Source organism: Lissotriton vulgaris, chromosome 7 (assembly GCF_964263255.1).
Source record: "Lissotriton vulgaris chromosome 7, aLisVul1.2, whole genome shotgun sequence".
Taxonomy (NCBI): Eukaryota; Metazoa; Chordata; class Amphibia; order Caudata; family Salamandridae; genus Lissotriton; species Lissotriton vulgaris.
Window position 1 is genome coordinate 745,023,276 of NC_141695.1, and position 17,150 is coordinate 745,040,425.

A 17,150-nucleotide genomic window follows, 5' to 3' on the forward strand; every position below is an offset into this window, starting at 1 on the left:
GAACCTGGCTGTATGCAAATTAGTCTGTTCCTGTCCCAGTGCATGATGGGAACAGGGCAAACCAAACTACAAAAGCCAATTCTTACACTGGGAAGGAAACAAGCTCCCGGGGACCGGTTTCTGGCATTACTGCCGTCTTCGGCCCGGTTTGCTTGAATCCTGATGGTGCAATGAGCAAGGGACTCATGTCTGAGTATACCCTTCCACGCTTAGGGTGGACAAAAATATTTACAACAAGGGGTGGTGAGGGACAGAGTCTCTGAATTAAGCAGAAAGCTCTCATCCAGTCAAGAGATCTGGGCTAGATCCAACACCGTTTTTTAGCTCACTGCACCATCCCAGTTTCAGAACCTGGCTGTATGCAAATTAGTCTGTTCCTGTCCCAGTGCATGATGGGAACAGGGCAAACCAAACTACAAAAGCCAATTCTTACACTGGGAAGGAAACAAGCTCCCGGGGACCGGTTTCTGGCATTACAGCCTTCTTCGGCCCGGTTTGCTTGAATCCTGATGGTGCAATGAGCAAGGGACTCATGTCTGAGTATACCCTTCCACGCTTAGGGTGGACAAAAATATTTACAACAAGGGGTGGTGAGGGACAGAGTCTCTGAATTAAGCAGAAAGCTCTCACCCAGTCAAGAGATCCGGGCTAGATCCAACACCGTTTTTTAGCTCACTGCACCATCCCAGTTTCAGAACCTGGCTGTATGCAAATTAGTCTGTTCCTGTCCCCGTGCATGATGGGAACAGGGCAAACCAAACTACAAAAGCCAATTCTTACACTGGGAAGGAAACAAGCTCCCGGGGACCGGTTTCTGGCATTACAGCCGTCTTCGGCCCGGTTTGCTTGAATCCTGATGGTGCAATGAGCAAGGGACTCATGTCTGAGTATACCCTTCCACGCTTAGGGTGGACAAAAATATTTACAACAAGGGGTGGTGAGGGACAGAGTCTCTGAATTAAGCAGAAAGCTCTCACCCAGTCAAGTGATCCGGGCTAGATCCAACACCGTTTTTTAGCTCACTGCACCATCCCAGTTTCAGAACCTGGCTGTATGCAAATTAGTCTGTTCCTGTCCCAGTGCATGATGGGAACAGGGCAAACCAAACTACAAAAGCCAATTCTTACACTGGGAAGGAAACAAGCTCCCGGGGACCGGTTTCTGGCATTACAGCCGTCTTCGGCCCGGTTTGCTTGAATCCTGATGGTGCAATGAGCAAGGGACTCATGTCTGAGTATACCCTTCCACGCTTAGGGTGGACAAAAATATTTACAACAAGGGGTGGTGAGGGACAGAGTCTCTGAATTAAGCAGAAAGCTCTCACCCAGTCAAGAGATCCGGGCTAGATACAACACCGTTTTTTAGCTCACTGCACCATCCCAGTTTCAGAACCTGGCTGTATGCAAATTAGTCTGTTCCTGTCCCAGTGCATGATGGGAACAGGGCAAACCAAACTACAAAAGCCAATTCTTACACTGGGAAGGAAACAAGCTCCCGGGGACCGGTTTCTGGCATTACAGCCGTCTTCGGCCCGGTTTGCTTGAATCCTGATGGTGCAATGAGCAAGGGACTCATGTCTGAGTATACCCTTCCACGCTTAGGGTGGACAAAAATATTTACAACAAGGGGTGGTGAGGGACAGAGTCTCTGAATTAAGCAGAAAGCTCTCACCCAGTCAAGAGATCCGGGCTAGATCCAACACCGTTTTTTAGCTCACTGCACCATCCCAGTTTCAGAACCTGGCTGTATGCAAATTAGTCTGTTCCTGTCCCAGTGCATGATGGGAACAGGGCAAACCAAACTACAAAAGCCAATTCTTACACTGGGAAGGAAACAAGCTCCCGGGGACCGGTTTCTGGCATTACAGCCGTCTTCGGCCCGGTTTGCTTGAATCCTGATGGTGCAATGAGCAAGGGACTCATGTCTGAGTATACCCTTCCACGCTTAGGGTGGACAAAAATATTTACAACAAGGGGTGGTGAGGGACAGAGTCTCTGAATTAAGCAGAAAGCTCTCACCCAGTCAAGAGATCCGGGCTAGATCCAACACCGTTTTTTAGCTCACTGCACCATCCCAGTTTCAGAACCTGGCTGTATGCAAATTAGTCTGTTCCTGTCCCAGTGCATGATGGGAATAGGGCAAACCAAACTACAAAAGCCAATTCTTGCACTGGGAAGGAAACAAGCTCCCGGGGACCGGTTTCTGGCATTACAGCCGTCTTCGGCCCGGTTTGCTTGAATCCTGATGGTGCAATGAGCAAGGGACTCATGTCTGAGTATACCCTTCCACGCTTAGGGTGGACAAAAATATTTACAACAAGGGGTGGTGAGGGACAGAGTCTCTGAATTAAGCAGAAAGCTCTCACCCAGTCAAGAGATCTGGGCTAGATCCAACACCGTTTTTTAGCTCACTGCACCATCCCAGTTTCAGAACCTGGCTGTATGCAAATTAGTCTGTTCCTGTCCCAGTGCATGATGGGAACAGGGCAAACCAAACTACAAAAGCCAATTCTTACACTGGGAAGGAAACAAGCTCCCGGGGACCGGTTTCTGGCATTACAGCCGTCTTCGGCCCGGTTTGCTTGAATCCTGATGGTGCAATGAGCAAGGGACTCATGTCTGAGTATACCCTTCCACGCTTAGGGTGGACAAAAATATTTACAACAAGGGGTGGTGAGGGACAGAGTCTCTGAATTAAGCAGAAAGCTCTCACCCAGTCAAGAGATCCGGGCTAGATCCAACACCGTTTTTTAGCTCACTGCACCATCCCAGTTTCAGAACCTGGCTGTATGCAAATTAGTCTGTTCCTGTCCCAGTGCATGATGGGAACAGGGCAAACCAAACTACAAAAGCCAATTCTTACACTGGGAAGGAAACAAGCTCCCGGGGACCGGTTTCTGGCATTACAGCCGTCTTCGGCCCGGTTTGCTTGAATCCTGATGGTGCAATGAGCAAGGGACTCATGTCTGAGTATACCCTTCCACGCTTAGGGTGGACAAAAATATTTACAACAAGGGGTGGTTATTTTGTCCACCCTAAGCGTGGAAGGGTATACTCAGATGTGAGTCCCTTGCTCATTGCACCATCAGGATTCAAGCAAGCCGGGCCGAAGACGCCTGAAATGGCAGAAACCGGTCCCCGGTAGCTTGTTTCCTTCCCAGTGTAAGAATTGGCTTTTGTAGTCTGGTCTGCCCTGTTCCCATGATGCACTGGGCCAGGGACAGACTAATTTGCATACAGCCAGGTTCTGAAACTGGGATGGTGCAATGAGCTAAAAAACGGTGTTGGATCTAGCCCTGATCTCTTGACTGGGTGAGAGTACTCTGCTTAATTCAGAGACTCTGTCCATCACCACCCCTTGTTGTAAATTATTTTGTCCACCCTAAGCGTGGAAGGGTATACTCAGATGTGAGTCCCTTGCTCATTGCACCATCAGGATTCAAGCAAGCCGGGCCGAAGACGCCTGAAATGGCAGAAACCGGTCCCCGGTAGCTTGTTTCCTTCCCAGTGTAAGAATTGGCTTTTGTAGTCTAGTCTGGTCTGCCCTGTTCCCATGATGCACTGGGCCAGGGACAGACTAATTTGCATACAGCCAGGTTCTGAAACTGGGATGGTGCAATGAGCTAAAAAACGGTGTTGGATCTAGCCCTGATCTCTTGACTGGGTGAGAGTACTCTGCTTAATTCAGAGACTCTGTCCATCACCACCCCTTGTTGTAAATTATTTTGTCCACCCTAAGCGTGGAAGGGTATACTCAGATGTGAGTCCCTTGCTCATTGCACCATCAGGATTCAAGCAAGCCGGGCCGAAGACGCCTGAAATGGCAGAAACCGGTCCCCGGTAGCTTGTTTCCTTCCCAGTGTAAGAATTGGCTTTTGTAGTCTGGTCTGCCCTGTTCCCATGATGCACTGGGCCAGGGACAGACTAATTTGCATACAGCCAGGTTCTGAAACTGGGATGGTGCAATGAGCTAAAAAACGGTGTTGGATCTAGCCCTGATCTCTTGACTGGGTGAGAGTACTCTGCTTAATTCAGAGACTCTGTCCATCACCACCCCTTGTTGTAAATTATTTTGTCCACCCTAAGCGTGGAAGGGTATACTCAGATGTGAGTCCCTTGCTCATTGCACCATCAGGATTCAAGCAAGCCGGGCCGAAGACGCCTGAAATGGCAGAAACCGGTCCCCGGTAGCTTGTTTCCTTCCCAGTGTAAGAATTGGCTTTTGTAGTCTGGTCTGCCCTGTTCCCATGATGCACTGGGCCAGCACAGACTAATTTGCATACAGCCAGGTTCTGAAACTGGGATGGTGCAATGAGCTAAAAAACGGTGTTGGATCTAGCCCTGATCTCTTGACTGGGTGAGAGTACTCTGCTTAATTCAGAGACTCTGTCCATCACCACCCCTTGTTGTAAATTATTTTGTCCACCCTAAGCGTGGAAGGGTATACTCAGATGTGAGTCCCTTGCTCATTGCACCATCAGGATTCAAGCAAGCCGGGCCGAAGACGCCTGAAATGGCAGAAACCGGTCCCCGGTAGCTTGTTTCCTTCCCAGTGTAAGAATTGGCTTTTGTAGTCTGGTCTGCCCTGTTCCCATGATGCACTGGGCCAGGCACAGACTAATTTGCATACAGCCAGGTTCTGAAACTGGGATGGTGCAATGAGCTAAAAAACGGTGTTGGATCTAGCCCTGATCTCTTGACTGGGTGAGAGTACTCTGCTTAATTCAGAGACTCTGTCCATCACCACCCCTTGTTGTAAATTATTTTGTCCACCCTAAGCGTGGAAGGGTATACTCAGATGTGAGTCCCTTGCTCATTGCACCATCAGGATTCAAGCAAGCCGGGCCGAAGACGCCTGAAATGGCAGAAACCGGTCCCCGGTAGCTTGTTTCCTTCCCAGTGTAAGAATTGGCTTTTGTAGTCTGGTCTGCCCTGTTCCCATGATGCACTGGGCCAGGGACAGACTAATTTGCATACAGCCAGGTTCTGAAACTGGGATGGTGCAATGAGCTAAAAAACGGTGTTGGATCTAGCCCTGATCTCTTGACTGGGTGAGAGTACTCTGCTTAATTCAGAGACTCTGTCCATCACCACCCCTTGTTGTAAATTATTTTGTCCACCCTAAGCGTGGAAGGGTATACTCAGATGTGAGTCCCTTGCTCATTGCACCATCAGGATTCAAGCAAGCCGGGCCGAAGACGCCTGAAATGGCAGAAACCGGTCCCCGGTAGCTTGTTTCCTTCCCAGTGTAAGAATTGGCTTTTGTAGTCTGGTCTGCCCTGTTCCCATGATGCACTGGGCCAGGGACAGACTAATTTGCATACAGCCAGGTTCTGAAACTGGGATGGTGCAATGAGCTAAAAAACGGTGTTGGATCTAGCCCTGATCTCTTGACTGGGTGAGAGTACTCTGCTTAATTCAGAGACTCTGTCCATCACCACCCCTTGTTGTAAATTATTTTGTCCACCCTAAGCGTGGAAGGGTATACTCAGATGTGAGTCCCTTGCTCATTGCACCATCAGGATTCAAGCAAGCCGGGCCGAAGACGCCTGAAATGGCAGAAACCGGTCCCCGGTAGCTTGTTTCCTTCCCAGTGTAAGAATTGGCTTTTGTAGTCTGGTCTGCCCTGTTCCCATGATGCACTGGGCCAGGGACAGACTAATTTGCATACAGCCAGGTTCTGAAACTGGGATGGTGCAATGAGCTAAAAAACGGTGTTGGATCTAGCCCTGATCTCTTGACTGGGTGAGAGTACTCTGCTTAATTCAGAGACTCTGTCCATCACCACCCCTTGTTGTAAATTATTTCTCTATGTAAGCCAGCCCAGCTCACACTCCCTACAAAATCTCACAAGCCCGCCTCCCTCAAACTCGCCTCACTAAACTGTTGCTCACTTCCTAAACATGCGACACAGATTAACCATCTCATAGAAGACCTGGAGATAGATATCCTTTTTCTTACGGAAACGTGGCTTGCCCCACATTCACAATCAGACATGGCACTAGCAACTCCACCGGGCTATCTGATTCAGTCCCTACCCCGCCCTTTAGGAAGAGGCGGTGGTGTCGCCATTTTCCACCGAGACTATCTCCACTGTAAAACCAGTGATGCGCAGATTATGGACTCAGAAAGTCTTCACTTTACCATTAAACTAAACCCAACCAACTCTTTAACGGGAATACTTGTGTACCGTCCTCCCGGTCTCCCAGGTTCCTTCGCTAGTTCCCTCCTAGACTCAGTCACAACTCAGGCCCACTCTCTATCAAATTTTATGATAGTAGGTGACCTGAACATTCATCTTGAAGACCCGGCAGACCCTGTAGCTAACGATCTGATCTTAGATCTGGCGGCACTTGACATCCGCCTACTTAACTCCGGAGCCACCCACATCAAGGGTCATCTACTGGACCCTGTATTCACTAGCTCTCCATCTATGCAAGCGAAGGAGGCTCTTCCCCTTCCCTGGACAGACCACTTCTTAGTCTCCTGCCAACTACCTGGAATTTTCAGAAAACCCTAAATACCGCCCACCTACAGCAGAGACAGGACCTGGTCCAGACTCCCCACTGAAGAATGGGCCAAAACCCTAGAAAGGACCACCCCAGCACACGCGGAAGACCCGGCTAGTGCCGACAAAAAATTCAGAGAATGGATTACCTCCTCCCTGGACTCAGTGCTCCCAATTAGAACTAGGGAAGACAAAAGCGGCAAACCTGGGTCAGCCCCGTGGTATACTACGGACCTCCGAATACTTCGCAAAAACTGCAAAAAAGCTGAACGGCTTTGGAGGAGAAACTGGCAGCACGCCAATAAAGAAGCCTATCAGATCACAGTCAGACATTATAAAGAGGCCATTAGACAAGCCAAAGCCTCACACTATGACACAAGGATACAAGAATCATCCAACTCAGCCAGGGAATCCTTCTTAATTGTAAAGGAACTGCTCAAAGTCCCCAATTCCGCCACCTCCACCACCCCAAAGTTGATCGAAGTAATGAACTAGCTAATTACTTTAACGACAAAATCATACGCATCCTGGCTTCCCTCCCACCCCCCGGCCCCCCTAGTCACATGGAAAGCCGTTTATCCCTTGACCAGGCCAAAAGCAATCTGCGCCCCACACTGCCGACATTTCGGCCAGTAACTTGCCTAGAGGTAGAAAGAACCTTGACGAAAATGAAAAGCGGATCACCTCGGGACCCAGCACCGATCAGGTTCCTCAAAACCGTAGCCTCAGTCATCGTGCCCACCGTCACGGAACTTATCAACAGTTCGCTCGCCCACGGATCTGTCCCCGATAGCTGGAAGAGTGCTGTGGTGAAAGCACTTCAAAAAAAACCCCAGCTAGACCCAGCAGACTTGTCTAATTACCGACCAATATCACTCCTCCCGGGTATCAGCAAAGTAGCAGAGAAATTGGTAAACGTACAATTATCTCAGTTCTTTGAGACCAACAAAATACTCAGGCAATCCCAAACTGGATTTCGCCCGGGCCATGGTACAGACACCGCACTCCTTGCCGTCATTGAAGAAGCAAGGCGCATACTAGATTCAGGAGGATCAGTGGCAGTGATCCTCCTGGATCTAAGCGCAGCCTTCGACACAGTCAATCATCGTGTCCTTCTGCATAGACTGGCGGATGCAGGACTTACCGGGACGGCACTCAGTTGGATTGAATCCTTTCTTACAGGGCGCACGTTCCAAGTGTGGGACAACAATCACCACTCATCCATCCTTCCACTCACAAGTGGTGTCCCTCAGGGCTCCTCCCTGAGTCCGACGCTTTTCAACGCTTACATGGCCCCCCTTGAGGACGTGGTGACACCATTTAATATAAAAATGGTAAGTTATGCTGACGACACTCAGCTGGTCGTCTCCCTGTCCCAACTGATCGACCACCCAGAAAACCTGACCAATTGTCTTATAGGAATTCACAACTGGATGAATAATTCATCATTAAAACTTAATGGGTCAAAGACGGAGGTGATGCTCCTAGGGAAGCAATGGACGACCATCCCTCCAGCACTCTGGCCCGACGTATTCGGGGAAATCCCTCCCCCGAAGCGTGAAATTAAGACACTCGGTGTGTGGCTCGAACCAGAGCTGTCTATGAAGACACAAGCAGCAAAAACTTCGGGCACCTGCTTCGGGCTCCTACGCACTACCCGCAAGATTCTCCCCTTACTGCCACCTACTTCTAGGAAACTACTTATCCAGGGACTAGTACTGTCTCGCCTGGACTACAGTAATCTGGTCTACCTAGGAGCCCCTGAGGCCACCCTGACAAAACTCCAGCGGACACAGAACGCGGCGGCACGCCTTCTCACCAACCTCCCCTCCAGAGTGTCCGCCAAGCCGGCCCTCAAGGCTCTGCACTGACTCCCTGTGCGCCAAAGGGTGCAATTCAAAGCGATGTGCACAACACATAAGCTGATCAACGGATCTGGCCTGGCGATTCTCAGCAAAATGATCACCCCCTACACAGCAACCAGATCCCTACGATCCCAGAATGAGAACCTGGCCAGCATACCTAGATTTAAAAGGACTCGCACAGGAGGACGACAATTCTCCGTTCAAGCAGCTGCTGGATGGAACGCCCTTCCACGTTCCCTCAGACTTGAACCTAACTACCTGGCATTTCGCAAGAAATTAAAGACACACCTATTTCCTAAATAGAGTCCCCTTATAAGTATCTCTCCTCCTCCCCTCCCCCTCAACAGGATCACACATTTTATAGCGCGGGGATGCCCTTGGGTCACCAGGCGCTTTAGAAATCGTTATTAAATTTAAAAAAATTAATTAAATTAAATTAAGAGCAGGGTCACATAATAGTTGCAAGTAGGCAACTGAACTCTGGAGGGGCCCCTCAGGAAGCACTACAGGAAATGGCTACTAATGATGAGCTTGAACTTTTGAACCTGGTAAGTAGTTTCAGTTTTGCTAAGATCGTATTTCTGCAATTTAGCGCTTATTCGCGGGGCCCGAAGTTGAACTGGGAAGCCGCGAACTCACGCGAACAGTGCGAGCAAGCCATAAAATCCGCTGCTCGCGGATTTGCAGATTTTGCGGGAAATTCGCGAATCTCGCGGATTGCGAATTTACCGAAAATCCGCAAAATCCGCGAGCGGAACGGATTTTCCGCCCATACTTACAGCATTCTGATCCTGTCCCTAGATTAGTGAGCCAGGTTGATTCCTCCTGTTCAAGGGCTGCACACCAATCCACAAATGGTATTGATATACAACATCGCCAGAAGGGCCAACATCTAGGCAAGATCTGATTGTATATATTCAAGAAACAACCTAACAGTTAAGCCTGGCAATATTTCTGTGGAAGGACCGCAAAATATAGGAGCCCCAAATAGCCAATCTTGTGGTCAAAGATCTACTGGTCCCTCATGCTCTAACTTACACTTTACCCCAGAAGTAACACCATGGGGCCGATTCGATTCGGGAAAGTAATCCGTCCGACGATTCAAATTTGTAGCCCTTTCCGTACGAATCGTACAAATCCGTCCGAATCGCGTAGTACGATCCGTAGGAAAAAAATACTTCTGAATCTTTGCAAACCGTACGAAAAGCAAGTGAAAATCCGTATGATACGGACCCTCACGGTGAACCGCATGAATCGTAACCTTGCTGTATGACCTGACAAGTATGATCCGGACTGGGGAACAAGAACGCGATTCGTACGGAAATCGTCGTATGAGCAATATGTAGGGAGAGCCACATAATCACATATGCACCGTACCCCTGCAATCATGGGGGTACGCACCGTACCCCTACGCACCATACACCTATGCACCGTACCCCTAATAAGCCAATTAGGAAGCGGGATCCTCCTGAAATTAGGTGGTTTAACGCTGAGTGCTCCAAGGCGAAAAGAGATCGCAGGAAAGCCCTGCAAGTGGTTCCTCGGAATATGGTCCAGGTAAAGACAGATTTACAAAAAAGTTATTAATTCCAGGAAAAACGAATTAAGAAGAACAGCCTGGGAGGACCTAGAGAGAATTAGCTCGCTCCCTTAAGGACTCTGAGAGTTTTTGGGAGGTTTTAAATTGTCCGCTCGTCTCTAATGATGCTAGGAGCATGGATTTAACCATAACAGGTGAAGCTTGGGTAGCCCATTTTCTAATTTTTTTTAATCCATGGGACATACCAATACAAGAAGAAAGGGACGAGACAGTTATTAATTTACAATCTGCCAATGAAATAAGTCTATCCCTTTCCCTAAGTGAGGTCAAAGATGCGATAGCTAAGGGCATATCTCTAAAAGCGCCAGGACCAGATGGGCTTCCCCTAGATTTACTTAAAAGTAATCTTCAACTATGGGCACCTCTGCTACTTAATGTTTTTAAAGTGGTAATAGTTGGTCACATTCCATCATCATGGAAAGAAGCAGTAGTAGTACCAATTTTTAGAAAAGGAAACAGGAATGACCCCACATGCTTTGCGGCAATTTCCTTAATAGATGCCACATGTAAAGTCATGGGGAAGGTGATTTTGGCACAAATGGAGTCGTGGGCAAATGTCTCGGGATTGATAGCTAACACCCAATATGCTTTAAGAAAGGGGATGGGAACAAATGAACAGTGTCTTTATTTGTCCCTGATAATGGGCAAGTACATGAGGGCCAGGGGGGGTTCACTTCGCCTGGCCTTCATGGACTTGTCCAGTGTCTTTGACACTTTGAGTGGGGGGAAGCTATGGATGTTGATGGGAGAAATGGGTTTTGAAGAACCCCTCATCACCCTCCTATGTAGGTTGCATGAGTCTACTTCGTTGGCTGTTCGTTTTGGACCAGGAGGAGAGAAGCCCAGGCCCATTGTCTCCACGGAGGGGGTTCACCAGGGTTGTATCCTGGCCCCCTTTCTATTTCTTATATATACAAATGGTCTAGAGGCATTCGTGAATAAACAGCAACTGGATTTTCCAAAAATAAATGGCAAACTGGTCCCCTTGCTATCGCACTCCGATGATACAGTCTTAATGACTTTGATGGCCAACAGCCTACAAAAAGCCTGGACCGCCTTCACTGATTTTATGTTAGCCCTGGACCTCAAAGTAAATTTTAGCAAATCATTTGTCATGATCTGCAGCCCAAAGAAAATTAAAACCAGGAAATTCATGGTGAAGGGAAAAATTATCGAGAAGGTGCCCAGTTTTTATTACTTAAGTAATGTTTTTAACAATAAATTGAACTAGGATAATCTTGTTATGGTAAGGGTCCAACATTCTAGCAGATTATTAGAGGGGCTTTTCTGTTTTGCTTGGAAAATGGGACACAAACTGGTAGCAGAGATGATAACTTTATATAAATCAAAATGTTTATCTGTAGCTACCTTTGGGGCTGGAGTATGGGGTTATCATAAGAGCTACCAGATTCAGATTTTAGAGAATACATTTTTAAACAGATTATTAATGATTCCTAGTAGCTCACCAACATTATTTGCCATTCTGAGGAGGGCCTGGAATATGTGAAAGACAGGTTAAATATTGGCCCACTCATCCTATGGGGGAGAATCTGGACCTCAGAAGACCTAATATATTCTAGGAGTATACTTAGGGATTGTATGAATTTGGACAATGCAATGTCCCTCCTTTGGCTATCATATGTTAAGAACACCTTCTGTAAGATTGGCCTAGAAGAATATTATAATAACCCAGAAATTATTCAAAACAACTGGAAAGTGGTTATTAAAAATGCATACCGTATTGAAATAAGTACGTCTGACCAGGATCAGGGAATGTTGGATGGTGGGATGTTAAATCATCAGCAATTTTACCTGTCTTTTACCCTGCATGTACAATCGCGTTTTCTGATGACTAGATTAAGACGTGGCAGATTGCACTTTTTAGAGGCCGGTTGGTGTGAGAGACTAACCCCCTTTCCATGCAATAATCTGGCCAAACAGAGCACAATACACTTTATGTTGTTTTGTTCATTGTATGCAGTCCCTAGAGCACGCTTTATAAAGCCCTTATTGAAAGCCATTCGGCCTTGTTCTTATATGGAGGGCTTTGAACATCTAAGATCATTATCTACAGATGTAATTTGTAGTGCAGTGCTTAGTTTTATTAGAATAGCACTTTCAATCCGAACTATGAACTCTGAAAGGAATCAAATTTTTACATTTATTGTAGATAATGTAATGTAAAAGCAAACTTGTATAGTGCTACTATCACTCCAAGGAGCACCTTGGCGTTGATACAGAAACCAGAGGTGGAAGACAAAACTGACTTACTGCTCATAGCAGAGAGAAATGGGGTATTCAGATCAGAGTTTTGCACAGTATATTTGGTGCGCTAGAAATCCACGTTTTAAGGGCCTTCCTAAATACCGACTCAGAGGCAATCTGGCGGAGCTGATATGGCAGTTGATTCCATGCCTTTGATCCCAAAACTGTCAGCGATTTTCCTCCCTTTGATACCAGTCTAAAAGTTGGAATAGTCAACAGGTTTGCTTTGGATGATCTGAGGCTACGGGAGGGAACATAGCGCTTAAAGCTGGTTTAAAGATATTGTGGCCCACCTGAGTGAACGGCTTTAAAGGTAATAATAGGTAATAATAAGGACCTTAAACAGAACACGTTTGTAAACTGGCAGCCAGTGCAAGGTGTCTAATGCAGCAGAGGCAGATGATTTCATAGGCCACTACAATGCAAGCCGAGCAGCTGCTTGCTGGGCCATCTGAAGCTTGTGTATGACTGATTTGTAAATGTAAATGTATAGGCATTTATATAGCGCACTACTTACCCGTAGGGTCCCAAGGCGCTTCGACTGCTGCGAAACCCTTCCTGGCTTCCCTGAGAGATGGTCCCTTAATGGGTATCTCCAGGGTGAGACCAGGCATCCCCAGCAGTCTGGTGGGGCCGTTAGTGAAGATGAGGCAAGCTAATGCCCAGAGTTGCCGAGTGTGATCGCTGATCAGAGTGGGCACCGAGGCGAGAGAATTATCGAGTCCGCTGACCCTGGTCCAGAAACCTGCCGCGCCGGGAATCGAACCCTGGTCCCGGGCCGTTCTCTGCTCTCAGGTCTGCCGCCTCTAACCAGTGAGCCACACTACTTCACTCCTCTAACCAGTGAGCCACACTACTTCACTCTTTGTTGGTTCCTGCATAAAGGCTATTACAGTAATCCAGTCTAGATGTAATGAGTGCAACAGCAACAGTTTGCCTGGCTGAGTAGGGGAGCAAGTCAACAAATTTCTTTAGGCTTTTTATAATATGAAAACATGAGCCCGCAACTGCCAAGGATTGTTGTTTAAATGATAGGGTGGTGTCAAACTTTATTCCTTAGTCTCTGGCTGCATTTATTGTATTAGGAGGTGGGGTGGTATTTTCTCACCACTAAGATTTAGGCAAAAAAGGGTTTTGTTTGCCAAATGGCAGGATCTCTGTTTTTCTGAGTTACAGCTCAGATAGTTGTTATTCATCCATTTGAAGGTTGCTGAGAGTCACTTTCTGAGGTTTTCTTCCACCTCAGCGGTGTCATTATCCAGGAGCAGAATAAGCTGAGTATCGTCTGCATATGAGATGGTATTGATCTTAAAGGACAATATCAGCCTAATCAGGGAGGACATATATACATTGAAGAGGGTCGGGCTCAAGCTCGATCTTTGAGGAACCCCTCATATGAGTGCTTTTTCTTCTTAGTTATATTGTCCAATTGTGATCTCTTGACGCCTATCTTGCAAAAAATTAATGATCCACTCTAGGACATTTCCAGATACGCCATTTGATGCAAGACGGTCTAGAAGAATGGTATGTGAGACCGTATCGAAGGCCGCGGACAGGTCTAATAGCGCCAAGACTGCTTTATTACCCTGATCCAGGGCTGCTCACAGGGTTTCTGCCATGTACAAAAGATTATGTTGATTGTTGGGCTCTGAAACCTGACTGATTAGTGTGCCATACATTTGTTTCCTCTAAAAACGTGGTAAGTTGTTTATTGACAAATTTTTCAGTTAAGTTACACATGGTGGGTAGGAGCGAGATAGGTCGTAAGTTAGAGAGGGTCATCGGATCAGCCAGTTGATTTTTCTGGAGAGGTTTTACCACCTCAAGTTTCCATTCTGATAGAATCTTAGCAGTGAGAATCGAAGAGTTTATAATATTGTTGCTAGTGGGATTCACAACATTAATAGGGGCGTGTAGTAGATATGGGGGGCAGGGGTCTAAAGAGGACCCCGATTTGATGAATAAAATGGCCAAACGGGATTCCTCCAGTGTGATGGGCCAGAAGGTTTTCATACAGCCAATATCTGTATCAGCCACAGTTCTCTTATTTATAGTGACTGAAGTAGGAGAAGGGAAGTCTTTTGTAAGTGTCAAGACTTTTTCTTCAAAATAGTCTGCTATGCTATTGCAGAGGCTCTGGGAGAGAGGGATCTCATGAAGTAAACAATTCAGATTTGAAAACTGGTTAACTATTTTGAAAATCTCTTTCTGTTTGTTTTTGGAATTTTTAACAGCCTCAGTATAAAATGTTTTTTTGGAAGCTTTGATCCCGGCATGATATTTTCTGCATCCAACTTTGTAGGTGTTAAGGTCATAACTATCATAGTTCCGACGCCATCTAGGTTCCAATACTCTAACTTGAACTTGCAGTTCTTTTAAGGATAGAGAAAACCATGGCGATGAGGGTTTCTTTTTTGACGGCCTATGTGGTGTAATTGTAGGTGCCAACTGATCTTCTTTTTAAGAGTCAATTAGATGCATAAATTGTGCTGTTGAAGGTTGGGATAGTTTCAAAATTGATTGAGTTTTGCTGGTATATTAATAATTGTGGAAGGGAATATGTTCATTCTTCATAAATGTTTTTAATTGTATAATTTTTATATATATTCTGTATATATGCAAACTTTTATGATTCACAAGAATCGAATACAGTTATTTGAACAAGAACGTGCTAAGTAATAGCAGACTCTGTTCTCACAACTTAGCTGACTACCACATGTCACTAAAGACATCATTGTACAAGACAACTTTTTTTCCTTCTACAAGCCATTACTCATAGTGCAATAGTTTCAATTGAGTTGAAGAAAAAACACAACTCCCTAAATGAACAGAACTATTAGTTGAATGAGTACACTGGGACATAGTATACTAGATGGCATGAAGCAATCCTCTAACTTACCAAAATGGCTTCCCCCTCCCTTGTACCACGTCAGCACTCCCCCCATCTGTTTGACACTCTTTGTGATTAAACAGAGCTGTCTCTTACATATGACCATAGCCTATGCATGTGTAAAACATTCAGCCATTCTAAAGCTGGGTTTGGTTCAGGAGCCAACTCCACAGACCCAAAGGATATTGTCAACTGCTAAAATGCTTCCCAGAAGGGACACAAGCTTTTCTCAGACATATTAACTGTTGTGCATTGTCACAAACCTGTTTTAAAAATATATACCTCTTTAGCTGTCAAACATAAGCATACTGCAAGGAGGTTTGGCATGCACTAGGGAAAAGTTGATTAGACTATGGGGGACTGGCTAATGGAGAATGTGATGCTGAGACTACTAGCCTGAAAAGGTCAAGGGGTGTGTCTTCCAGGGCACAGAGGCAGTAGTGCTGTTTATAGACTTCACTTCCTTTTGCAAGACACCTGGCAACATTCCACATTGCATTGGAGCCTTCACTTCTTGTACGAGTTATTTTACCATTGTTTCATCCATCACTTTTGTTATTTTGTTCCCTTGTTCAGTTGCCCCTGTTCTTTGTCATGCCTGGATTTGACTTGACACCGGGGGCATATTTACAAGCCCCTTGCACCACCAGAGCATAACTTATTTGATGCTCTGGTGGCACACAGTGCAGGCCCATATCTACAAAGCCACACAAAGTCACCTTGCTTGACTTCTCATGACCTTGTAGACAAGGTGTAAGGCCACTCATCGCAAGTTGCTGCATTACATTGCATTGTGACAGAGAGGTGTGCTGTTGGTATTCCGACGCAACACCCATAGATTTTGACACTGCCCCAGATTTATAACAAATCGCTAATCTGAGGTAATGCCAAAAATGTACGCCTCCCCAGAGCAGGTGTAATGAGAAGAAATGTTTAGATTTCTCCGCGTTTTTCCTCTTTCCATGTGCACTGTATTCTGCAGAACACATGGGGGCCCATTAGCATGTCGGGCGGTGGCACCACCGTGGTGATGGCGGGGCAGAAAAACAGCTTTTTCCGCCCGCGAGCAGCAGAATTCACGCCCGCCACATTAGGATAGCAAAACGTAGGTCATTTTCCATCCGCCGCGGAGCGCTGCGCACCGCCATCAAAGTGCGCCCGCCACCGCGGCGATGTGAGCCAATCGAGACTCGATCCGTGCGGAATGACGTCCGCCCGCTCAACAAATTAGGATGGCCCAAACAAGTCGACTCACCGCAGTGGAGACACCGCCCAGTCTAAGCAGGCGGAAACTCGACAGCGGAGCGAGATAGCCGAGACACGGACCTGAACGCCATGAACCACGCCCTCCATATGCACCCGGTGATGTTCCTCCTACAACACTATCGTCAGATTATCCGCCGCGGACGCCACTGCAGGTACACAACTACACAAATGCAACACACAACACACAGGCCGACACAGGGTCCAATCACCACACAGTCACCCTACTGGGGGTCACAACACATCCACAAGGGCATCCACACATCATCCACCTGACAAGATGGCACCCCTCAGCATACGGGACACACATCGTCTGCCAACCAGCAGGAACGTCCCGCTCCCGGTCACGTCACCGCCACGGTCAACACATGCGCACTATGCAAAAGGCAGGGCCACTCCAAGGCATGGGCAGGGCACAAACACCTAAGGGCCACACCACCACAAACCACACTGCAACACACCCCATCAAGTCACAGGCCAGGTGCCCATCTCGTGCACTCCCATGCACACCAACAAGCACTGCAACAAGCAAGCACAATTCACACCCTGCACCACACAACACACAACCAGGGAGACAGCCACTGCAGCAGTGGCTGACAAGAAACACACAACACCATTGCCAGACACACTGAAGGCTCACAATCCTTGCCAGCACATACACACACAAACAAACACACACCCTGGGTGTAGCCACAAACACAACACACACACAGGGATGACTCACCAAATGCCTGCACAAGAACAACACACAAACACTACA